Genomic DNA, 27,186 nt, shown 5'->3' with positions numbered 1-27,186 from the left:
ATTCCAATAAGACAGTACCAAAGAAGCAACTGATCTTGAAGGTTTTAGAGGCCCAAGGAGATCTTTAAAGCTTTATCGCCTGAGGGGAGGAGAGGACTGAGGATTCATATTTCAAGAGCAGAAAACAGGCAGCCCTGGTCCCAGGGTAGGGTTGATTGTGTGCCTGAAATTGTGACAAGAGTCTTAAGATACTTTTGGGCTTCTGGAGCAAAGACCTACATCTCTCAGTGCAGTGCTCTTCATACCACCTCCAATGGGGGACACCAGAAATGGATGCGTGACAGGGTAGGCGCTCATCCCCTTGACCTTGGCAGCTGGGACTGGTTTCCAAAATTGGGGATATGGATGACTCAATCTCAGTTCAAATTGCCCTTTCTTCAAAGCTCTGTTGAATCACCAGCAAACACGCAGTATCAAGGAAGTGCACTAGATGAAGATACAAGTGAGTAGAAGGGCCGTTGCTGTCTACACAGGGTGAGGGACATTCCAGGTTCCAGAAGTAAAGGAACCCTGGGCTCCATGACTTTTGCCACAGGTGCCCTTTAAAGGGGCATCGACCACATTATGAGACACTTGTTTTCTGAACCTCAGTTACATACTTCCTTGTCAACTGGCTGGAATGGGACCCGAAAGACCCCCAAGTGACTGTGCCCAAAGCAGGTGGGAAACTAGCCACTGACTGCCACAGTGGAGGGGTGATGATGGCATTACTGAAGCTCTGAGGGCTCCAGAGGCCTGGCCCCCATCCTTCTGGAACACACGAGGCCCGGGGAATTGTATGACTCCAGGGAGTGGAAGAGCAGCAGGGAGGATGGCGAACATTAAAGCCACCGGTGACTCGGGGCTGGATTCGCTTTGATCTAAGAGAAACAAGCAGTGTGTTATCTCTTGTAATGAGATATACTTGTATATTACTTGAATAATATAGAGTAAGTTATTCTTGTTATAATAATGACTCTAGTCTTAGAATTTCATCCTAATGAACTAGACAAAATTGCATGAAAATGTTAGCTACAGGAATGGTCATTACACTCCTTTTTAGTAGAGTGAAAACTTGAAAAAGATGTAGACATTTATCAATAGAATACCAGTTAAATACATTTTAGTTCATTTACATAAAGTGGTGTGCACAAACTGTAAACATGGTATTGTGACAGTATCTTTAATTAGTAGGAGGAAGTTAATATATATTTTAAGTGGAAAATAGGTTATAAACAGTACACATTTTTGAAAAGCAAAATGGAACCAGCCCAGGTGCATACTTATCAAGAGTCTGGAACGTATATATCAAGGGGTAACAGGAATTTCTAGTGGGTGGAATAATATGTTATTTTAACTTTTATCTTTTTGCATGTGTTCATTCTGATTTCTCTACTATGAATATATGTTACATGTAAAACAAGAAAATACATTTTATTTTTATTTTTTTAAATTTTTTATTGAAGTGTAGTTGATTTCCAGTGTTAGTTTCAGGTGTACAGCAAAGTGATTCAGTCACACAGGCACTTACATACATACATTTATTTTCTTTTCAGATTCTTTTCCATAATGTGTTATTATAAGAAATGGAATATAGTTCCCTGTGCTATACAGTAGGTTCTTGTTGTTTATCTATTTTATATATAGTAATGTGTATCTGAAAATACATTTAAAAAAATAAGAGATACATGTTAGAGGAAAAAGAACAAATCTCACCCAGCAGTACTTGACAGTATTGAAGAAACATGGATTTGAAATGGATTCCATTCTTCTTGGCAAATGCCACTTCTCTTAATCTTGTTTCCTCGCAGCCGTGTTGATGGATTGACAATGGGTTCTTTACTTCCTCTAAAACCTATCTTCTTTCAAATGCTGAAGTGTCCCACTGAGGCCAGTCTGAGCTGAATTAGGGGAAGCATTTTCATTTGAAGGTTGTCTCTGTTTTTCAAGGAGGAATAAGAGTAAGGGGCACAACTCCCCCGACCCCAATTCCTATCAGCTTTGTCCTCTCTGTCTTTGAAAGAAGAAACCAGAGCACTTATTTGCATACTTTACAGCTGAGCTGGATTGCACAGCACCTTACGTTGTTCTCTACTGGTGTACAAGTCTTCTCAGGCTGCATTAAACCTCAAATCCGGGGTCCCTCTTTTATGTGCATTTTATGTTGCTCTTTTTTCTTGTTACCATTACTGTCATTAACATTATTGTTGACTGGCTGAGGGAGAATGCCCCAGGGAGGTGAAGTCTGAGTTTTGATAAGATTTGTTCTTGAGGATATGTGGATCAAACTGCATTCCATACACCCAAGGGGAAATGGAAATACCATTCTTAATAATCACAGTAGTAAAGGTAATAACTTGTATGTGAAAACTATATTAGAAATGGAAATATTATTATTAATAATTACAATAGTAAAAGTAGTAACATATATGTGAATACTGTATCAGTGTTTTGTTCTTCTAAATCATTTCCACAAATATTATTTCATCAATCCTCATAAAATACCAGTGAAGTGAGTAGGGTAAATGAGTAGGAACTTGCTCCATTTCTACAGATGAAAGAAATAAAATACAAAGAAATTAAGTGGCCATCTAAATGAGTTACAATGGATTAGTTGCAGAACTGAGACTAGAATGCAGGTTTCTTGATTTCATAACTGAAACTGGTTTCATATCAGCACAAAACCAGACTTATGGCTGAGCTTTAATATGTACTTGTTTGTTTTTGGATTTTCAAGTCATATAAACAATATTCCTTTCCTCTAATGCTGGTAAACTATAGATCCTTTGTAATGAAGACCAGAGAACTTAAAGGTGGAACAACTACTGGGCTTTATCCTTTTCCATAATTCTGGACTAACGAAGAATACACAAAAAGGCCATATGTTTGGTGTAATAAAAGTAATGGCATTTTTGACATTCACAGAAGCAACCCAATAATCCACCAAAGGCAGGGCAGTCTAGAAAAATAGACTGGGAGAATGAACCCTAGACTTGGTGTTTATTAGGACTCACTTCCCCTTCCAAAGCCATCCTTTCCACCAAGCCTTTGGTGGAACTGGGTCCACAGAGCAGGTCTTGTGGCCAGCTGCACGGGCAGAGTACACCACTCATTCAATCGGAGAATGGCCAGCTTGCACAGCACAGGGAGACCCACTAACCAGGTATGACTAGGTATGCAGTGGGAGACAGAAACAAGCCAGTTTCCCAACTTTGAAGGGCAGGAACTATTCCCATATACAAAATATTGTCCAAGGTACAATTTCGGGATGCCAAGGCCTGGGAAAATCATGTCTGCCTTCTTCCTTGGGCAGAATAGAAGAGGGTGAATATTTTTTCCAATCTTCTTTGTTTTACGAAAAGACAAAAGTAATACAGAAGTCAATAAATGTTATCTGTTAGTTACTTTCTAAGAGTTAAACCCAACTTAAAATGATCTATGAAACTCCCTATTCTCTCTTTGGCTTTATTTCTTATTATTCCTCTTGCCTCCTTCCCCCTCTCTCAACCTCCCAACACTTTGCTCCAGCCACACTGGCCTCCAGGCTGTTTCCAACCATGCCTGACATACTCCTGCCTCGGGGCCTTTGCACTAGCCATTGCCTTTGCTTAGAACAATCTTCACCCAGATATCTACATGATACAACCCCTTGCCTGTTTCTGGTCTTTATGCCAATATCATCCCCTCATTGAGAACTTCCATATCTACTATCTGTTGTACCCCACCTAACACTTCCTACTATATATGACTCTCTAGCACTCATCATCACCTAACATACTATATACTCTACTTGGATCTGTTTTGATCATTGCCTGCTCCCCTCACTAGCATATACTTTGTAAGAGCCCACAGAGACTATGCCTGTCATGGTGTGGCAGGCATAGCATATTCAATATATATTGTTGGAATGAGTGAATGAATAAATAACCTTATTGTCATAATATATGGGCAGAAGGAGGCCCAGAGAAATGAAGTGACTTCCTTAAGGTGACCGGAGAAGTTTCCTGGCAGAGAGAATTTATCACCATTGGCACCCAGGTCTCCCGACTCCTGCTTTGGTTCACATCCCACCGCCACATCATGATGCATTTCCAAACAGGGGGTCCTGATGTTATTAAATGGCTGTGCATTTAAAGACTACAGAGCAGCCTTTTACTTTTAGCAAATTAGCATAGAGATAAAGGAAGAGGAGAAATTCAGTTCCCAAGAAAGTGTAGGCAACCCTTGCTGATTGGACTTTTAGGACTTGGGTTTTCCATTCTGCTACTCCCCATGAATCCCTTCTGAATTACCAGGACGTGTAATTTTTCATGATAATGAAAGCACAGTCAGTTTCTCATCTGGTAGAGAACCTCAGTAGCTGTTTCAGAAACAAAGTACAAACTCACACTCTGGGGCAGGGACTCCCCACCCTTACAGGCACTCCTTTCTCTCTAAAGCCCTCTGTAACACTGAGGAAGCATCAAATTACAGGAGCCTAACCCTTTAGAACTCCAAGTCCCCAGGGAGGTTGCAGGCTGTGCACAGTGGTGGTGAGGTACCCTTTAGGAAGCTGGGGGTTATTTAAAATGTACCTGATCTCCTAGAACTAAGTTTCTGTATCTATACATGATGGATTAGTACAGAAGTTACAAAAATCCTCATAAAGGAATGGATCATTTCTCAAGCCAGAACATGACGTGATGACTTTTTAGTCTGTGACTTGCAGTTTTTCCATTTGAGTTTCAGTTCTCCCTTAAGATTATAGCACCAAGTAAAGCCAGTCATACCACTTCTCCGCATAAAACACTCCAACGGCGTCCCTTGGACGCACATGCCTCCTGCCCCTCCTCTCCTTTCACCCTCTGCTCCTTTCTTCTTTCCTATGCACGGTAGCCTTCCTTTAGCTCCTTGCACAGGCCATGCTCCCTCACATGTAGAGGCCTCCCCGCTGGACTTCTCCCAATGGTCTTTCTGAGTAAGTGATCCCCAGCTTGCAGATCCCAGCTTCCCAGCTGAGATGTGGCCCCCACTGGGGAGCATCTCCTCCTCCAGGTCTCCAGTTAGTGTTTAAGAGCCATTGTGAAGACTGTCATAGACCCCTGTTCTGCTGGGCTGGGTCTCCTCCCGTGTCCTGTGTGCCACAGAAGGCTGATCTGCAGGCTGTACTTCAACAGGACCCTTGCCCTGCAGTCTCCAGCTTGGTTTCACCTAGCGGGAGGTGAGTGGGGAGGGAGGGAGAGGCTGGGCTGCTGTGGGCTGTCCCTGTCTCCCTACACAAGGCTATAGCTTGTGTCAAGCAGCTCCCTCCACACAGCTCCCTCCTTGGTTATCACCCTTTCTCTGGCCCCTCCAGACCTAGGGATCGTAAAAACACCCAGCTCTTCTAGCTTCAGGGTCCTGCACGGTGCCTGGTTGGGTTTCCTCTACTCATCCCTTTGGGAGATGTTCTCTCTACCACCCCAGAATACATATGCCAGTTGTTTCTGTTGGACCAAACTGATACATTTGTTACTGATGTTTGTTAATTTCCTAGTTTCCTGTCTTATTTCTGTTCTTTCGCTTTCTACCCTACCCTTCATCCATAGAGGAAGAGTAAATTCCGTGGGAGAATGGAGCTTTCTTGTTCTCTTTCGTATGTAAGACACTGCTAGAATTAGAATTACACCTTGCAAATGGTACATACATTTTTTTAGTACATCAGATTTAAAACAAAATGTTGTGGATTCATTTATGTGTTTTTATTTGCCCAGAAATAAAAATCTTGGAGTCTGAGCTTTGGTTTCATTTGGAAGGTGTAAAGACTATAATCAAATTGTCTTGTAACAAAGATCAAGAATTTAAGCGAAAGAAACAAGAACTGTGGGTGAGGGAAGGGATTTTTGTCATTGTTTACATGCCAGATTGGGGAGGAATAGAAGAAAATAGATATGAGAAGGACCTTGGGAAGCAGGCATAGACTATTAGCTAAGGAAAGTGGTGAGAAGCAGCTGTGGGTACAGTGACAGGGAGCTGAGACTGCTGAGCTTTTGTCTTGATTTAACCCGACTTCTCAGTGGCATTTATGAACAAATTCATTATCAGACTCATTATCTCAGTCTGCAATTTTTTTTCCACAATAAAATGTCTTTAGGAGCGTTGAACTAATATTTTCTTAGAGTGATTTACTTAGTTTGCTAATAGAAGGTGTGTTTCAGTCTTTGGAGGACCAAAGACAGTTTTATCTTCTCTCTCCATAGGATCTTTGGTAAACTGACTTTTTCACAACATCCACATTCAACAGCGTGTGTTAGTCAAAAAACATCCAAGTTTCTCATTCTTCTAACGATTATAAGGAGGTAATGATGCAGTTATTTAAACTGTTTTGAGACTAAATGATTACATTACATACTTCTTGAGCTAAAGAGTGGGATATTGTTGTAAAACAATAAATCATCATGTGGTTTTGTAAATGACTTCATTCGTTCACTTATTCATTCATTCTGTAAATCTGATGGGCTTTGTGTGTTTGTGAATTCAGTGATGCCTGCTGCCCCATGGACTAGGCAGTCTGATAGAAGTATCTTGCTTTTGGTCCATAAATCATCTACTGAATCTCTGGAGAAAATCTTGGGAAATGTATTTTTCAGAAGTTCTCCAGGAGATTTAATAGCCACTAATTGACCTCTGCAAAATTCTGGCAATTCATGGACTAGAAAGCTGGGTTGGAGGTGAGGGGGAAACTTCTACCAGCGATCTTGGGTAAAGTGCAGGGTGAGTTATGCAAATACTGAGCTGATGTTGCCGGACCTTTTACAGGATCCACAAAGATCAAGGCAGGATTCCAGTCTGCTAAACCAAAGAATTAAGCCTGAAAGAGTAGCTGCCCTGAGGGATACCAGGAACCTTGGCCTTGGGTTCCAGCAGGCAAACCAAGAGCAGGAGACCAGTCCCTACATCTGCAGCCGGTGGCTCTTTGGGAACGAGACCCCACCCAGTCCTCGCCCGCTCAAGTGAAGACCCTCAGGGGGAAGGTGCCCACATTCTCACTTGCTCCGGACAGTCCTGGTTTATGTCTGTTGTCTCTGTGTCATTACTAGTAGCACCTGCTTCCCTCTCAGAAATACCCAGGCTTGGACAGTGAGTGACATTGTCACTCTATTCAAGGCTGGCTTAGTGCAAGGGTGGGCAAGGAAAGAGAAGGCGTCTAGCTGCTGAGAGACAGAGACAGAGAATCTGTCTTGGCCTTGTCTAGAGACCTAAAAATTAATTAAAATATATCCCCTTGAAATTTAAAAACTAGAGTTATGTCCTTAGCATGGGGGTCAAAAAATTGTTTATATGCATTGTATTTAAAATCTGAGGCATTTTTAACAAGAGAGAAAATCACTCATAGTTTCTTTAGCCAAATAATAATAATGTTAATACTGTCTTTCCCCCCCCCCAGTCTTTTTTTCAGACAAGTTTATTTTTTCTTCAGTTTTGTAATGGATCATATTTTACAAAATAACATTATGCACTGAATTTTCACTCAACATAATGAAGAGTTTTATTTACATGTTGTAAACTTTGCAAACAATATTTAGACTGCCTGTTTTTATTTTGACTGAGTGAGTGTGATTTAAGCAAAACCCTATGTTGGACATTTAAGCTGTTACCAGTGTTTGCTCTCAGAACAGATATCATGATGGACATTTTGAGTATAAATCTTCCTTGACATTCAGAATAGATTCTCCAAAGTGAAATTACTGGGTCAGAGGAAAAGGTCACTGTTAATTTCTTGATACACGTTATTGCCAATTGGTGTATCAATTTTCATTCTGTTTTCTTTTGGCAGGATTGGGCAGTCATTTATTGAAACATCTTTCTGCACAGGTTACAAATATCCACAGCACTTTTGAATCACGCACAGTTCCTTCATCACTGAGGGCTCTGCCCAGGAATTATCCATAAATAACTGTCAAGTTCAGGGCCATGAAACTGAGATGGGGCAAGGAGGCGGGGAAGAATCCACAGGAGCCACAGCCAGGAACCCCATAACTCAGCCGGCCAAGATATAAGAGGAATACTAAAGCTGTAAATAATTGCCACTTAGCACCATTATCTATGTCCTGGACTGCTCAGCACCCAGATTTCTGTTGGTAACAAGAGAGTTGGGGTGCTCTTTTACCCTGCTGAAGAAAAGCCCTCAGACCATCCCTGATAGAAGAGAGAGAGCACCTGTAGCACAGCCCAAGGATCAGCCTTGGATTTTCCCTCCATTTTTAAAAAATTGAAGTGTAGTTGATTTACAATATTGTTTTAGTCTCTGGAATACAGCATAGTGATTCATTTATACATATAAATATATACATACTCTTTTTCATTTTCTTTTTCAAATTAGGCTATTATAAACTATTGAACATAGTTCCCTGTGCTGTACAGAGGACCTTGTTGTTTATCTATTCTGTACATAGTAGTTTGTATCAGCCAATCTCAAACTCCCAATTTATCCCCCCCTCCCTCATCCCTTTTCTCTCTGGTAACCATAAGTTTGTTTCCTATGCCTGTGACTCTCTGTAAATAAGTTCATTTGGATTTTAAAGAACACAGATCCTGTTCAATGAATAAATACGCCCACTTTATTTGGGAGAATCCTGTGAGTTAAAGATATTTCTCAAGATGGATGTTCCATTGGAGAAATGGAAAAGCATTGGATATGAGGAGTAATAGATGGGGGTTTAAGTTTTGATTTTTCCAAAATAACTATCTCACATTGGATGAAGATGAGGAGGATGATAACGATGATAAACATGTACTCAGTAGACATTTATCGTGTGCCTGTAATGCACCAGGCATTGTTCCTGACGCTGGGGATACATTAGTGAGCAAAGTGGACAGACGCTGCCCTGGTGGAGGTTGTTCACTTTCATCAGCATGTGACGAGAAGAAATATAATGATAAGTTACAGCATGTACTAGGTTAGAGGGCAATAGGGTGGTTAATTTTATTTGTCAGCTTGGCTGGGCCACAGTGCCCAGATATTTGGTCAAACATTATTCTGGATGTTTCTATGCGACTTTTTTTTTTTTTTTAAAGATGAGATGAACATTTAAATGAGTGAACGCTGAGTAAAGCAGGTTGCTCTCCATCATGTGGATTGTCCACATCAAGTCAATTGAAGGCCTTAAGAGAACAAACATTGACCTCCCTCGAAGGAGAAAGAATGGGGCCAACAGAAGGTCTCTGAACCTAAACTGCAGTATCTGTGCTTTCGGGGTCTTGGGTCTGCAGCCTGCAGATTTGGGTCTTGTCTGTCTCCATAACTTTGTGAGTTAATTTCTTCATGTAAAACCTCTCTCTCCCGCTCTCTCGGTCTATCCCATTGGTTTTGCTTTGCCCGACAACCCTAACACAGGTGATAAGTATTATGACAAAGGGGGATTGAGAGTCTTTTGCTTTCCCCCTTGAATCTTCTTACCTCTTCCCCCTCCACTCTGATTCCTAAAATGTAGCTTTAAACTTGGGAATCTCTGCTTGCATTTTGATTTATAAGCAGTATGGGTGGTTTTAGTACACAGCTGGGATTGAGTTAATTTTTTTCAAAATAATCTGTTTGGATTTTAATCCCCAAGGTTTAATTTACAAGGAGATGATGATTCAGGTGCAGCAAATGACATTTTATTTCTTGTATCAACAGTTTTTATGGCATCTTTGGGCTAACAGATACACTAGAAGTTGTGTAGTTTAGTCATGCTCAAACTTTAGTAATTTAAAAAAAAAAATCATGATGGTGAAGATATATAACCCCAGGCACCAGCCCCAGGATTCTGATATCTGGGCTTAGGGCCAGGAATCTGCAGCAGCCTTCACCAGCAGCCTGGGTGATTCAGTTGCAGATGAAAAGAAACACACTCTGGGAAGCGCTGATCTAATTCAGATGTCTCAGCTGAGGCCAGAAGTGGGAAGTGACGGCCTTAGGGTTACTGAGTACACCAGGGAGCCTGGCCCAGGCCTGTTTTCTCCTTTCTCCTCTCTGGCCTCTTAGGCTCTGCCAGTGTCTTCCCTCCGCTAGCAGCACCAGCCTCACCTGTAATCTTACAAGAAAAGCAAATTCTTAGGCCCAGATCTAAATTTTCTGATCTCCTTCAGAAACTCTAGACCCAAAAATCAGTGTTTTACAGTTTCAGCAGATGCACATGTCTTGGCAAGCTGCTGGCTTCAGTACGTGGGCGTCAAAAGGTAACCACGTGCCCCTTATTAGCGGTGTCAGGTGTTTCTGTGACTACGGGGCGTGGCCTCGCCCCCTCGGCCAGGTGTTGCCCATTAGCATCACTGCACTTCTGTTTAACTGAACGCCAGCAGCTGTGTTCTGTTTGGCCCACCCTCTTCCAGCCAGTCCTCTCCGTGGCCTGGGCGCCTGCTCCTCCATCTTCTCTCTGTGCCCACGACGTGCTTCTGCCTTCAGTGCCAACGCCAGGGTGAGTCGCTTCTGATTGTTAGATACGAACGGTGCATCATTTGCTCAGGGGGGCAAGGACTTGGGTCAGAATGCGGCCTAACCTAAGAATTTAATAGCGTTCATAAACGGAGAGTGAGGCGCTTTGTCTGTAAGGACTCCGGGCTTGAAAATTCAAGCGTCAAGATTTCCTTCTGCGCTGCATTTTCTGCTGTCAGTGGGCAGGGACCAGTTCAGTCCTTTTCTTCACTATAGGAAGGAGAGGGTGGGGAGGCAGAGCTTTGCTCATCCCGCTCGAACAGTTGCTTAATGATAATGAGCTGCATTTGTACCATGCCTTTCATCCAGATAACTCCACAGACGGAATTTGTGTTCACCGTTGCTTAAAACATACTTCATAGAGTCCTAAGGGTTTATCTCTCTGGGCTCCGTAACCTCTGCATTTGTTAAGTGTTCCGTGGTCTCTCTGCTTACACAGCCTGCCAAGAAAGATGGGTCATGAGCGGCGGTGATGCTGTAATTAAGGCTGCAGACTGACAGAAAGGAGATTTTATCTGTTCTGACTTTCTGGTGCGTCGCTAGGTCCAGTTCACTGATGTGTTTGTGCAATTTTACATCTTTGTCAGGGGTTCTCCAGGGAGGAGTTGCGTTAAGAGTTGGAGAGAGGTGCAGCTGAAGTACTAAAAAGCCCATCTGAATGCTTCAGACCCACAGCAAGTGCTCTGTGGACTCACTCCTGTCTGATAAGTCCATGACCAGGAGTTGTCCCAGCCTAGGGGACTGGGAAAGGAAACCATGTTGAAGCATGTGAACCCTTGGAGTGAATCAGCAAGTCAGGAGAGGGTCTGTGGTCAGGAAGCACATTGCCTCCAGGTCCCTGTTACCTAAGGGAGGGTGGTGGTTTGGGGAGTGATGGAATGGCTTTTTGTTGAGGCGTGGGAAGGGGTGTAATTGGGAAGCCGGGTGTGAATAAGCAGGAAGCTACGCCTTCAGCACGGGGTCCACTTCTGGTGCCAATTAGAATGACCTGTTGAGCAAACAAGAAGCCAAGGAGACTTTACCTGTGAGGTAATATCTTTGCAAAAAACACAAATCCTGGAAACAAATATTAAAAATTGTTTCATCTCTAGATGGCACATACAGAAGTATTTTTGTAATGTTTTATGCTTACCCTTAACTCCTTAAACGCTCAAAAATAAAACTAAGTCTTGGTGATTCCTTTTAAATCTACTGCATGAGATCCTCTTCCCTCCTACCGTGCGGCTCAGAGGCTCCTACTTTTTTAAAACTGCTCTAGAAATTCTGATGAATGCCCTTGGATACATTTGGCACTCAGTCCATGGGAGACATCTAATTACAACTCTAAGTTGGGATTTATCTAGCAAGTATCCACCTCATTTTCACTCTATATTGTTTCACGTCACCTACAGACTCTCAGTTACTCAGGTCTGATTCCTGACTTGGACTGATTCATAGAGTGGTGATGATTCTGGCTACATTTTCTGAGCATTTGCTGGGTAGCAGATCTGGGCCATACATTCATGGCATGGCTTTCTTTAATTCTCCCAATCATCTATTTGTGCTGGAGGAAACTGATGCTCAAAATAATTGAGGCTTAAAATTATTTGTTCCAGACCACCTAGTTAGAAAGTGATGAAGCCAACATTTGAACCCAAACTCCTAATCTATCCCTCTCCACCCTCAATTTTCCACCCTGATAACCCGTTTGTTTTCTATGTCCATGAGTCTGTTTCTGGTGTGTAAATAAAATTTGTATCTTTTTTTTTTTGATTGCACATATAAGACCCTGCACTTTTGGTAACCATATATCAAGGCTTACTTATTTGAGATATCTTAATTATAGATAAAGAAATGAATCCAGAAAAGCAGATGAGAAAATTTCAAGGCCAGGCATGCTGTAGCCTCTCTGTGACTCCTCTTCCAGCTCTCAGTTCTTTTCCAGGTGTTTGATCTGTACAAATGTAGGCTGCTGACAGCTTGCCATGGTCAACCTTATCTCTAGTCTTGTCTTCTTAAAGAACCCAAGGGCTTCTCATCCACGTGTCCTGCTACTTTAATTCTCAGTCCCAGTGAGGAGAGCTGCTCTCTGTCTGCATTCTTCACCTCTAGCTCCTTCAATAAAACATGTGTTCCATTTGTCCTGACACAACCTTTCTCTTTGCAAGTATGTGATCAGGCTAGAGACTTAACGCTTTCTGAGCTGCCCAATTCACAGTAGAGAGTCTGAGTTATAAAACTGATTGCTAGGTAGGGCATCATTAAAAGGCAAGACAGCTGAAAAACTAGCAAGAAATCTGAGTCAGGAGTTGGTGTCTTGGAGTCTTTCTTTTTTTCTTTAACAGTATTCCCAAGAGATGGGATACACATGCCTGTGTGATCACAGATATTCTCAAATGGTGCTTAAAGGCTGCTCTCCTCTTTTGCGTGATGGGTGGATTCCTTTTAAATCAAGAGCAAAGCTTTTCATTCCTTAGGGCTATTAAGAGACACACATTGGGATGTGAAATCCTTAGATTATAGCACACAACAAGCAAACATTGAATAAGTAAATTAATTAATGAAGGCAGTATTTCCCAAGGATGAAATGACCTACCACAAGTATGCAAATAAATTGGGAATAACTCATGGACACTTTCCAAACTTTAATAGTGACCTTTAATTGGTGTTAGAGCAGAATAGGTTAGCACATTAAGCTGTGCACTAGGATATGTATTTAAGTAAAAGTGAGTTAGCACATGAAAAATAATAGAATTGGATAAATATGGCATGTACACATGACTTAACGGATGGAATTACATCTTCAGAAACAGGTAAATTTTTGTAAGGTATAAATTAAATCTGATAATCTGATGTGCAAATAGGGAAAACTGAGGACAAAGCTGGGGGACACTGAAGTGAAGAGCGGTACACTGAAAAGTGTAAAGGATGCGAGAGGAAGCACCTGACACTATGAATGTACAAAACACTGATTATTTCATGTTTCGTCCATAGGTTTATTCTCTCTTCTTTCTCTCTTGAGCTCTTATCGTCATCTTGCCTAGGAGATCCCCTTCCTTACCAGAGCTTAGAAGTGCTTCATGGCCATATTTGTTGAGAGAAATCCCATCCTAGCTTCTTACAGCTGAAGACATAAAATTATTTATTTTTACCTCTGGGTGGGAGCCAGATGGGGAAGGAGGGATTCCAGGAAATCTGGGGGCACGATATTTTATCCAGTAAAAGTCATGAAGTGGTCGTGGAGGGCCAAGGGACAGGTATCATTTTGTAATGACCACCTAGTTTTATGAGATGTCTGGAAAGACCTGAGTAAATTAGTTCTTTCAGGACTGTTTGACTTCTTTGAAGAGGAGAGTATCTGAGGCTCAGAGATGAGCAGTGACATTAGTGAAGCAGTGCAGTGACACAGGCAAATCCCCCTTCCCATCAGTCGGGAAACTAGTGGCAAATCCCATACATGCCGTCTCAGAGTAGCCCAGGAGCCCACGGTGAGAGAGAAGGCGGTGGGGGACAGACACAAGCAGAAATTTTAATAAATCTCTAATTGGCAGTTGAAGAAGCTGGACTATATATTGTCCAAGTATTGTTCAACTCCCTTTATTACTAAGGCAGTAATTAAAAACATCTTTTTGAATCAAGAACATTTTGAGCATCTAAGGGAAACTGAATTCTCTACCCAGAAAAAAACACGTACAGAGATAACTTTGTGTTTAGAAGGATATTGCTTTCCCCTAAATGTACAGTCAAGTCCCCCAAATGGTGGCCCCTGGGAGACAGGTCCATGTCCTAATTCTTGGAACCTATTAATATTACTTGGATAAGAGTATATATTGTATCATGTGCCAAAACATGTGATTAAATTAAGGATTTGGGGAGGAGAATTGTGTATCTTGGGTTATCCGAGTGGGCCCTCAGTCCAATGAAAAGTGTTCTTGTAAGAGGGAAGCAGAGGGAGGTTTGACTGATGGAAGTAGAGGAAGCCCTGTGAGCAGAGAGGCAGAGGTTGGTATGATGTGGTCACAAACCAAGAATGCCCATAGTCACCAGAGGCTCAAAGAGGTCAAGCATGGGTTACCCTCTGGAGCTTCCAGAGGGAATGTGGCCATGCTAGGACCTTGATTGCGTACTTCTGCCTCCAAGACTGTGAAAGAATACATTTCTGTTGCTTTAAGTTACCGAGCTTGTGGCAACTTGTTAGAGCAACTAAAGCAACCAAATAGATCCCCTACTCCAGAAAGTAAACGTGGGGCTCTTGAGAATCCATGCTACCAGGATTATGAAACAGGTGAGAGGAAGGTGACAGCCAAATTTTCAGTCTGTTGGCTACAGCCACAAAAACTCCCTGTGCTTCAGATCTTCAGTTTAAATTTTTCCATATGCCTAGTTCCTTTCTAGCTTCCCGGACTTAGTTTCCCATGTGAATGGGAAACTTACTAAAGATGCCATCCTTAACTCACTTGGAAAGGATGAACACAAGAGTCAGGATGGATACATTCTGGTTTAACCTGGCTTCTTCAATAGTTGTGAGAAATAGTTTTTAATGATCATCAATGGTCTCTCTTTGCCAAGAGAGAATGTTCCTAAATTATCATGAATTTTAGAATCCCTAATTAAAATGAAGAGGGAAAAACAATAATTAGATCCTGCCTCTATGATATAAGAGTGAAGAAACCCCAATTCTGATGAACTGATCAATGGAGAGCACACACAACCTTTTTCTGCTGGATAGAACTTTAAAAAAATTCGATGTAAGATCCAGCCCTTATCCAAAGATGTGTTGAAACTCAGTTTGAGCCCTTAGGTCACTGGTTCCCTAACTTGCATGTGTTCAAGGACAGCCCAGGCAGCTTATCAAGATGCAGGTCCCAGGGCCATCCCCGGCCATCTAATGACTATATCTTGGGAGAGCTGGCCCAGGAATCTGCCTTTTAAGCTAGCTCTTCAGTGAATTATTTTGCAAGTTGTTAATGTAGCATATTTTTAGGCTAGTCACCCTCAGCTTCTCTCCAGAGGGTTGTCTTCATGGGACCCAAAGAGGGATATTAAGACCCAAATGTAAGAAGTTATTGCTATTATACCCTCTGTTAGCCAGGCCGGTGAGAGAAAATGTTCAGATCATGGGACTATCATGTATTGGGATCAGACTGGGAGAAGAACAACCAGAGATTGGTGTAACCGTCTCTTTTGTCCAGTCTGGCATCCTGTCTTTTTTTGTTGAGTGTGTGTGGTTAATTTTATGAGCCCATGTGGAACTGTCAGGTAGATTGGAGTAAAGGTGAGGCTCCCTTTCCCATTATCTCCCGATTATTGTCTCCTTCTGCTGTTTTGTCTCTGTCTCACATCTAGTGTTTCTACATGTGCAACACTCCTACTTCATTCCAGATTGTTGGTAGAAAACTACTGAAGCTAACCAGAGGTGGTTTCTGTTGAAAGTAGTATGTATTAAAAGAATGTAAGGTGGCTTATGAGAATATTCAGGAGAGCCAGAAAGCCAAGCTTTGAGGCCATGAATCCAAAGTGATGTCTCAGACTGGTCTAGGGAAGATCCACTGCACCTGCCACTTGGCAAAAAGTCCCTGCCCTCTGCAATGTCCAGCTTCTGATTAAGAGTCTGGGATAGGAACATTTGATTTGGCAAACCCAAGTCATGTGTCCATGCCCAAACTGAAAGGGCTAATTGGAAAATAAGGTCATGTGATATTTTCAGCATCTGCATTTGTAAGACAACTCTATCTTACATAGTAGGGAACTCCTCAGACATATGAAATAGGTTCAGATACTGGGTTCTCAAAAATTATTTTTTAATTCAAACTTCCTTTTTTTTTTTTTTACTGCTTTTACAGTTCTTAGCCATCCTTCCAGTGCCAACACAAATTTAGCCTACTGTAAAATTTCTAGGTGACTCAAACTGCATTGATCTCTCTCTTTTACGATCTATCTCACTAATAAACTGAGTCACACAATATAAAATCTCATTATAAACCATTTTGGCCTGTTTGCCGATTATCTCGTGTGCATACATCTGTTCTCCCCCAAATCAATCATCAGCAGCTCTAGAAAGACTTTACATTGACAACTTACGCAGCTGGGTGTTCGGGAGCATGTGTGGTTCTGTTGGAGCTCATTTGCTAATAATTGTTGATTGTATTCAATCAATATACACAGAAAAATATTCAGCAGTTGCCTGCAATCTGTGAGATGAATATCAGCATAGCAAATAAAATAGAGTAGAGAGATCAGAAGCTAGCAGCATGGACTCAGTCATAAAGGAAATAAATTTGGAAGAGGACTTAGAATAATGTCACCTATTCTAGCTATGAGATCATTCTCGAAGTGAGTGGAAAATAATATTTACATAAGAGAAACATGCTTCTGGCCTAGTAGCAGAAACCACCTGAAGTTTTTCCCAAGAATTTTCTTGTACACTGGGGTAGACACAGTTGGGACAGAATATACATGGATACTTAATGAAAAGTTACTGGTCAGCTTGTTCTTCCAATGTGATGTTTGCACAGTGACAGTGTCTATCAGATGAAATAATTAAGGAAATGTATCTTCACCTTCCTCTGTAGCATCCTCAGTGTTTTACTGGGGAATCGGGATCTCCTTTCCCATTTAAATTTGTCATTCATAAAGGTACTTGATATTTAAGTAACCTTCGATTCCTTGATTGTCAGCCTGTAGGAAAAGATGAGGTCACGCTAATTGTAAATGGAAAAATTAATTGAGATTTTCCTCAAGTGATCTGCCTTCTGGGAAAATCCATCTTAGCTACATCTATATCTTTTTCTCCTAACCCATCTACACAGAGGGTTTCCTTAATTCCCCAGGAAGGTGTGCAAGGGTGCTCACAGGTATGTCCACACGGCAGAGCACCAAGCCAATGTGTTGGAGCCTCCCTGGTGCCATGGCTGCCCAACAGTGTGTGATAAAGTGAGGGGAAGGCCCCTCAGCCCTTGGCATCTCACCATTAGGTGGTCCTCAAAGCAGTGCTGCTTGGGCCTCCCAAGTTTCTTCTAAGAAACTAATTACACAGTTCTTTCCTCTTTCAGAGTTAATCAGGAAACTTCTTCCTGCCCCTTTTTCCTCCTTCATGCCCCATCTTCACATATCTATGGTTCAGATTAGGTTGTAGTATATACAAGGTCTGGACTTCCCCACTACGGTGCGCTTTGTCACTATGCCAAGGTGATTCTGCTGGGCATCTTCATTTCTCGGGATGTGATGTCTTTTAGTAGGTCCCTCGGCCCCTTCCTTGCCTCTCCACTTCCACTCAAAGGGATTCCTTACAACAGCAAGCTAAGGCAGGAGATTTGAGTGTGTGGGGGCAGGAATGGAAGTAGGGGTGAGGAACACTTCCATATAGTCCTATCCTGAGAAGACATCAGACTTTTAACCCTAAATTGGGAACAAGGGACATCCTCACCATTTGCCTGGCTGTGATAGTTAATATGCTTCTAAAGCTATCAAAGATTGTAGAGATGGCACTACTTGTTAATAAACTGCAGCTCATATTTTTTTCAGCTTATTTTGTCTTTGTTCATAAGAACAGTCTCATGCTAGCATCTTGAATCTCAGGAGGCTGGCCATGAAGCCCTTTAAAATGACAGTTACTGGGAGCAAATCTGATCAGGAAGATGTCAGCCTGAGCTATGTAGTCATTGACTATTGATTCCTTAGACTGAGGGTTTCTGTCATCTTGGGTCCTCATTCTTTCAGTGGCGTCTATACTCCAGGAATCCAGTGGGTTTGATACGGCTTATGGGCTTTGGTAAGGTAGGGAAGCTGAAAGAGTGAGCCTTGGGAGCTCAGTGCAGTGTAAACAAAGGCAGATGTGGGCTAAGTAGACTAAAACTTGGTGGTAGGAAAGACCCCCCTCTGAAGAGAGATATGAGAAGCCAGGAGAAAAAGCCAGGACGGGGTAAGTATCACAAACTAAGTTCTGTTTAACAAGCACTTACTGAGCATCTTTCATGTGTGGACCTTGTACCCTGTGCAAGCATAGTAGTTATGAATTAGAGCTGGACATTAGAATCATCTGCAGAATTTGTTTTGTTTTTGGGAAAAGCGTGCCTAGGCCCTGCCTAGGTCTCCCTATGTCTAATGAATTTCTCTGGGGCTAGAATTTGCAGATCTAGAAGAAAACAATGAAATAACCGACATGGGAGATCCTCCATAGTTGATTCTCTTTGCTCTGCCTGTTGAAGAGCTTTTCTGCCATGGTGTCCAAACGGAGAATTCACGGTGCTTGTTGTTAAGAGGCTAACAGCTAGTAGAAGAGACTGGTATCTCTGTAGTTAGGACTATGACTGATCTACGCTGGATTAGAATGTTCATGAATAATGTATTTAGATCCCACCCACAACACCCCCCACCAGTCTGTCTGCATTCATGAAAACAGAGGAAATGATCTAATTTTACTTTCTGTAAACTTCTTAGGTTCCATGTCAAACTGTACCTGTTTCATATTAATTGCAAGTCTTCTCTGTTTTCCTGTTTTCTGGATTTATTACATAATAAAAAGAAGCATTTGCTCCTTGCTGGTTAGTATCATTGAGGGTGGATTTTTTAAAAATTATTGAAGTAAAATTATAGAGTTTTTGATTGCTGATTTAAAAAAACTTGTTTCGTTTTTTTTACTGTTTTGGGTGGTTTTGATAATTGTTATTCTTCCTAGAAAACTAGCCATTTTATTTGTTTTTGTATTTACCTTTGTCATTCAGACAACAGAAACTCTGTCCTATCTCCAGTTAAGTCTCTTTCTTTTCCAGTATTCATTTTCATTCCAGGAAGCTTAGCTGAAGCTTTGTCTAGTTTATAAGATACAATTTTTGGCTTTACCTTTTCTATCACATCATGTTTTCCGTTAGATTAATTTCTGCATTGATTTTTACTTCTTTATTCCTCCATCTTGTTTGTTTTGGTTTATTATGTTCTGTTTCAGCTTTTGTAGATGAATGCTTATTTAAAGTTTAAAAAAAAATTCAGTGTGGCAGTAATTCCATCTCTAACTACCATTTTAGTTACTTCCTACCAGTTGTAACATATGCTATTTTGATTGTCATTCAGTTTTAAGAATATCATTTCCAATTTGATTTTCTTTGTATAACATGAATTACTTTAAGCTTCCAAATCTTTAAGCCTCTCTTCCTGTTGCTGATTTCTCATCGCAATTGTTGTCAATGATCCTTTGTGATAAAAGTACCATGACAGGCTTTCTATACGTTCCCATGAGTTTTGAAGCATGTATATTTATTACTTAGCGTGTCCTGGGATATGTATGTCTAAGTGTGTTATCAAATATACTTTTCTTTGAAAATTATTTAAAGCATTAATTTATTATATTACAAGTCGATTAAAAATCGGTCACTAAAAATTTTCATTTATTTTTCAAGACTGTGCATATCCAAGAGCATGCAAGATCTTTTGACTTCAAAATAAGTAAAACTTTCAGAAAAATTTGTAGTGGTAGTAAAAAGAATGTATACACTTTACCTAGATTCAAGGATTATTAATATTTTACTCATTTTGTGTTTTATCGTTGATGTGGATGTTGCCAAAATACTGGCCCCCGTCCCTGGCGAGCCAGATACTCAGAGGCAGGGTTTTGGAGCTTAGAAGGAAAGAGGCAGCTTTGTTGCTTTGCTGGGCCAAGGGGAGTCACAGCAGGCTAGTGCCTTCAAGACTGTGAACCCACCTTGGGGATGAGGAGGGTGTTTCTAGAGCCATAGCTCAAACAATGAACAATCAACAGAATCATTTTCTCTTCTTAAAACTTAGAGTGGCGTCCTGATGCCTCCAGGCAACCAGTTCTACAGAAGCTAGCAGTTGTCACTTTTTATCTCTTTATCTCATATGTGCCCAAGGTATGGTCTTCTTGGTATTTAGCCTACTTTGTAAGGTTACAGTTCTGTGACCTTCTCCCTGGAGAACAACTCAGAAACCAAGTATGATTATTACTTTTGATTACTGGAATAAAGCAGAAACAGTAGAATTAATAGCTTTCTTTTAACAATGGTCCTGAAGCTGGGAGTAGCAATCAGTCAGTCAGGTCAGTTGACCGTTTTAAGGGCAAGCATAAAAATAAGCAATCTGTTAGCCTAAATGTGGCCATTTTATTAATCCTTCTTCATGCATACTCTGTGTGTGTGTGTGTGTGTGTGTGTGTGTGTACATATACGTATACACACACACACAGACACAATTTTTTCTGAACCACCTGAGGATATGTTATTACATCATGATCCTTTGAGCTGAATACTTAAGCATATATTTCCTACAAATAGGAATATTTTCTTAAATAACAAAGGGCAGTTACCAACTTCAGTAGATGTTAATATAACACTTTAAAATGCTATCCATATTCCATTTCTGTCAGTTGGCCTTTTGTAGCCTTTTCCCCTGTAACATAGAATCCAGTCTGGAGTCACCTATTGCATACAGTTGTCATGTATTTTATAATTTGATATGTTTCTCGAACCTTTCTTGGTTTTTTAGGACATTGACACATTTTAAGAATAAAATCTGAGATTTAATGGGATGTTTCTCATTTTGGGTTTATCTGTTGTTCCCTCCGGGTTGGTTTTAAATTATGCCTTCTGAGTTGGAAAACTACATAGGTGGCCTGTCATTCTCAGGTTATCACACTATGTGTGTCAGCCCCTCATGAGTGATGTCAGCTTTGATCACTCAGTCAGGGTGTTGTCTTACTTCTCCACTGTATAAAATTTTTCCTTTACAACAAGATGCTTTTGAAGACTGAATAAACAGGAATAATCTTGAATTTAGGATTCACTCCTGAATAGATGGGATGGACCCCATGCAAAATTTGGTTTGAGTGTTGGAATTGATAATGCCACATACATATCAAGAGGGTATGAACAGATACATTACTCAAATAAAGAGACTTTTCCTTCTTTCCTTCCTACCTTCCTTCCCTCCCTCTTTCTCTCCTCCTTCCCTCCTTAAGCTGGCCCAGAAATGGTTTGAGAGAGAGCGGAGAACAGAGAAAGACCAGTGTTACATTGCTTTTAGCAGTTATATCCTGGATGAGTTCCTATAGGTGGGCAGGGGCCTGCTTAGTTTGAAACTTCTGCCAGTGACAAAGAAGGGAAGACCTCACCCATTGACTCAGATGGGGACCAGAAAGTGAAGAGAGACGTATGAGGCTTACAACCTGCCAATAAAAATATCAAATAATGAGGTCAGACTCTTTATTACAAAAAATCATAGATGTCCTGTTTCTTAGCATAATATCCTCCATTAATGATTCTTGAACGAATACATCTGTATTATAATCAAATAGAAATGCTGATTTGTTTTTCACCCAATCATTCTAGCATGCCCTGCACATTAATGTCAACCTTCATTATTTTAATTTAAACAAGAGCCTTCCCTCCTGTGTGTTCCTTCCTGAACCGGTCGTCTTTCTTAAAACTGCATAGTAATCCGCAGTTATTTCAAAATAAAAGTTTAATTATGACAAGCTATACAATTAATTCTATGGTCACCTAAAAGCCTACCAGTATTTCAAATCAAGATTTGTGCTCACCGTAGTTTTGTAAACTCCATGCTTTCTCTTTGAGTTCAGTTTTCTTCCCTTGATAGTTGTGTTCATTTGGTAAACAGTATTCATATGCCTATAAATAGTCTGTTCTGGATTTTGAATGACTGATTTGATAACGTTTCTTGGTTGACGTGTTTTTGTTTTTGTTTTCTGGTTTTTTTTTGTTTTGTTTTTTTTCTGGTGTATTTTTGTTTTTGTTTTTGTTTGCCCTGCCCAGAATGGACTCTCTTGTTGCTCCTGAAAAGTCAGCTTTCAGTTGAGCTGTCTTTCCTTTGAAGATTGTTGGTCTTTGCTAGTAATTTGAGATTTTCTTTTTTTTCTTTCTGGAGGGTAATGACAGTGTGTCTATATGTGGACTTACTGTGTTTATCCATGGCACTAGCAGCTTTCTTTTAATTTAAAATGTGGTTTTTCTTTCATTCTGGAAAAAATTTAGCTACTATTATTCAAATACTACTTTTCTATCTTTCCTTCTTTTTTGTTCCTTTAGAATTTCTACCAAATGCATGTTAAGGTCTCAGTCTCTCGTCTCTGTCTCCCTTCCTATCTATTTATCATTGCCTGGATGGGCAGTATTTGGGGTAAATTGATGTTTGTGATGCAGGAAAAACAGATGTGGGGTGTGAGGAGGTCTCGATTGAGCCCGTGGAACGTGCCCTGCCAAGTGTGGGTCTTTGGCTTCACACAGGAAAGAATTCAAGTGTGAGCCACCATTGAGTAGAGGTAGATTTATTTAGAGAGATACATACTGCATGAAGTACAAGGCAAGAGAAAGAAAGGCAAGGAAAAAGGTGTGGGGATTGGGTGCTCAGGTAGGTACACACTCCATAGACAGAGTGCGTGCCGTCTCCAAAGCGGAGAGAGAGAAAAAGGCCACTAGGCGTGGTGGTGTCAGTTTTTTTATGGTCTCAGCTTCACAGGCGTATAGGTGGGACCATTGCGGTTACCCTTGGGACTGTCATGGCACCTGCAGGCATGTTATTTATCACGTTGTTACAATAAGCATATAATGAAGCTCAAGGTCTACTAGAAGTTAAACCTCTTAATCCTCAAGGCCAGCTAGGAGTTGGTGAATCTTCCACCATTTTGGTGTTAAATTACTGTCATTCCTTGAGTACCCTGCCCACTTCCATCCTGTATCATTTGTAGTACAGAAATGTGTGTTCCCTTCTTTAATAAGGAGAAGTTGTTGTTGGTTTGCTTTTTTTTTTTAACTCAACAGAAGAATGTCTTTTGGTTTTATCACTCAGACAGTGAGGCACTGAGGATTTCATCTATGCTATTATTTAATTTAATTTACTTTAAACAAAGTTTCCAAGATAGCAAGTAATTCTAATAGTAGTTCTTTTTATTGCTTATGTATGTTTTTGTTGTTTTGTTTTTTCCTGTTATTTTGTGGGGTTTTTTTTGCTTTTGCCTTCCATAATACATTTCTTCTCAAGCCTCCATTATTGCATGGTTTAAACATTTCTTCAGAATATCCCTAATGGCATGTTTTGTTTGGGGGGAGGAAAAAAAGTCTGGTTGATACTGACTTTTGATCTTGAGTGTTATTTTGGACTCACTGATTTGCAGGACATACAGATCTAAGAAATGGTAATGGTTTTATGTTTTTATAAATGTCAAGTTAAATGGCTGATATTTCTCCTACTTTGAGGTTTAGAGAATTAGAATTTCAAGCTGAGTGCAAATAATCCACTTATGAATTTAAGTGTATTATCTGACACTGTGAAAGACATTGTCCATCTTAAATACTACTGAGAAAGTTAAACAAAACCCTAGGTGCAAATAAACAAAGAACTCTCCCTCATACAACGAGCTCACGTCAAGTAGTGTATGGGCAGCGTGGGAAATAGATTCATTTAGGCATTTAGATTTTCCCTGTGAGGACAAGTGTTCAGCTAGTCTGATATGAATGACAACTATTTCCATCAATCACCCAGACTCTCAAAGTTTTATATGAAGTCTATTCATAGTGATTTTTTTCATTTGTTTTCAAGTGAATGTCATCCCTATAGTTAATCAGTTCTATTTTTGTCCCCTACTTAAGTTCTTTGCATATAGACATAGTTGATGTTTTGACTTGTCACGTCATTCAGAGTCCAGCTATTTCTGTCTGTCATCCCGACTATCAATGACAGTATTTACCCAATTTTGTGGAAGAACCATCAAATTCAGACTATTTGGTCGGAAATTTTCTTTTAGAAGAAGAAATTCGATAATATTAAAGAATACAAATGTATTACTTACCTCCAGCCCCCCTCCGTTTTAACCCGTTTTTAAATCCAGTGTTCATTGCTCATTAGGATGTTAAGCAGTAACTAACTTCAGTATCACAAAACCAGATCTTTAGTCTTTCCCCTTGAAAGGTATTCTTTTTTTAACTTGCATTCACGTTGCATCTGGCTTTGTTTACTCAGTTATTCTTGCTTATGTTTGCCCCGGCTGGCCTGTAGCACTTCTCAGAGTGGAAAGACGGCTTTTATAGGAGCGGCTGAAGTCACAGTGGGGGAGCCGTAGGCCACAGAGCGACCTGAAAGCGAGGCTCGATGGCAGGTGAAAATGTGATTCTGAGAGGTGTGACGGCAGTTTTGAAGCCATAATGTGTCGTCGTCTTACCCCCAAGTGACCATGTGCACCTGCTCTCTCTCCAGATATTTACATTTCTCAGAATATCACTGTTTAAAAAAAATACCGTTAAGTTCTCTCATATTAAATTGAATTTCAGAAGTGGCTCAGGCAAGAATAAAATGGTGATAAATGTGCTGGAAAGAAAGCGAAATGCTTTTTTTAATAGATTCACAGGATTTTCAGTTGGAAAGTTCTAAAGAGGTCCTTCCTCCCACCCCACCCCCAGGAAGCCTAATAACCAAAAGGAATCAGGCTCAGTTGTGCAGATTCACAGAAGCCTTTAGACTTGGACTTCCCCCTCTAAGCTTGGGCTAATGAAGAGTTCTGTTTTCTTCTGGCTCTAATAGTCTTTATGCTTTTCTATCATTCTCATGATCACCCCTCTGATATCACAGGAGCGAACTACTCAGGGGTTTTGTTTCCTTTTTGCTGGAGAACCCTGTGATGAAGATACAGGTTAAGTGTTAGGGAGGGAAAAATTTTTCCCCAGTACTCTTGATTCTTTGGACTGTTCTCATAACTGAATTGATACAAGGCAGGTTAACAGGAGGGGGAAAAAAGAAAAAAAATCCCATGGGAGCTCATAGAACTAGGAGACTCAAAGAAGTGACTAAAGCAGATAGCTTTTATACTATTTGGACACGAATAAATAAATAAAATTGTAAACAGTTGACAAGACAAAGGAGTTTGGACTCAAGACAGTACATTATACAGAAGAGTGGTAAATTAGGGAGTAAAGAAGTAATAAGGTTTGTTTATACACCCTTTTCTGGTGATAAGGGTTTCCTTCTACCTCCTGGTACAGGGAGGGCACCTTTGGTGAGATTTATTTCCTGCTTTCAAGGGGGACTAAGAGAATGTCCTTGTTTATCAGCTGTTTCTTAATTAACTTTAATTCAAAATAATCAATATGCCAAAGTAGTATATTTGGGGGCAGCCTGCCCTGAACCCCATCATAGGGAAAAAATGAAGCAAGTACTCTGTATTAGTAGTAGTAGTCATTATTATACAAGTATCATCCTATAATAGTAGTAGTGGTCATTATTATAATGCTAATAATAGTCTTTACTTGAAATAAGTACGGCCAAGCTTTTTGCTGAGAGATTTACTCACATTCTTGGACTCCTTAATCAACTGAAATTGATAAGAGGCCAGATCAGAAATTCAGGCAAGGCTTTTTTGGGACTCATGTTGCAGCAGGAGGTAGTGAAAATAAGTAACGGGTTCCCTTGCTCCCTCCCCGAGGGAGGCGTTTGAGGGTAGGGGTGGGTGCAGGGGTCTGACCAGAGAGGTGGCTTAGGTGGTCTTCCTGCCCCCTTGGAGGGGCTGTGTGGAGGGATCATGCTCAGTACCCTGCTTTTCCCCCGACGTCTCGGCTGTGGCAGCTGGGTTTTGGCCTTTTGTGTCTTGTTGTCCATAACTTGCCCCAATGGTGCATGCACACAGTTTTTTTGTTTTTGTTTTTAAGTCCCTTACAGTTTCTTTGTATTCTGTTGCTCGAGGAGATGTTTGTCCATGTGCAAGCACTGCAGCAAAGGGTCCCAGGTCCAAGCCTGTCAAATTGTGGTCATGATTATCACCATGTTTCCTTTAATAAAAATGACTCTACCAGGTTAAATAGTTGCCTGAGGTCATCCTGCAAGTTAATGGCCCCGTCCACTATCTGACCCATGGTACCCTGCCTTCAGAACTGACCTCATTACTGGCAATCATTCACTGATACTCTGGTCTTGGAAAGTGGATCTATGTAAGGTAAGACTTTTGAAGCATGGATATCATAAATTGTAGGTAGGGTATGTTTTGGTTTATTGGAAATTTGGTCACCACTGGAAGCCTCTGGAATTGGAGTTATTGGTCATGGAATGTCAAAAAAAAAAAAAAAAAAAACAGCCTATAATTAAGACTCAGCCTGTTTTGAAGATACTTGTAGTTTGATATAGGAAATAAACAATGACCAAACTGCTACCAAAATGATTATGTGCTTACTATATAGTTCAGTATTAGGAAGGATATAGTGGCTAGAAAAGCTTACAATAGGATCCTGAGCCCTATCTTGCCTGTGTATTTTTTTTCCCCTCTTTTTCTTCCTAGCAGCATCTGCCTCTCATCTTAGAAGCTAAAAATAAAATTTGTTTCCCCACTTCCTTAGCAGTTAGAAAAAAAAGACACGTAACCAATGCTGGCCGGTTGGAGCTGAGAAGCTGTGGAGGTGCTTCTGGGAAATGTTTGACATCCTGATAAAGACAGACCTGGAGGAAGGACCTCCCCCATCTCTGGAAGCTGAGGGTCTCCCTGTGATGCCAGGATAACTGTAACTGTCTTAGGAACATAAGGGAAGAGTAGACAGATGGGAAGAACTAGGGACCAGATGAGATGACTGACCTCCTGAGATAACCCTGGGACTCTATCCCCAGATGGGTCTTTATTTGAGAAATTATATTGATTTTTGTTTAAACCGTTTAAATTTCAGTGTGATCTTGCTTGCAGCTGAAAACTTCCTAAATAATGAGGTTTTCTGAAGAAGAGGTTTTGTTGGTTAGATGCAGAAGGGATAAGAAGAGTTTCAGGTAAGAGCAGGTTGGAAGGTAAAAGTGGT

General features: G+C 40.8%; 1 long non-coding RNA gene across 1 annotated transcript in view; it reads left to right on the top strand.

Annotated features, from left to right (window-relative positions):
• The first annotated feature begins 4,856 nt into the window (after positions 1–4,856).
• The window catches only part of LOC141577112 (uncharacterized), a 309,659-nt gene continuing 287,329 nt past the window's right edge, over positions 4,857–27,186 (top strand). The window contains exon 1 of the long non-coding RNA XR_012505709.1: positions 4,857–5,179. This is a non-coding gene — a long non-coding RNA (uncharacterized LOC141577112). The remainder of the gene's footprint in view (positions 5,180–27,186) is intronic.

Source organism: Camelus bactrianus, chromosome 3 (assembly GCF_048773025.1).
Source record: "Camelus bactrianus isolate YW-2024 breed Bactrian camel chromosome 3, ASM4877302v1, whole genome shotgun sequence".
Classification (NCBI taxonomy): Eukaryota; Metazoa; Chordata; class Mammalia; order Artiodactyla; family Camelidae; genus Camelus; species Camelus bactrianus.
This window is presented reverse-complemented; position numbering and strand designations above follow the sequence as displayed.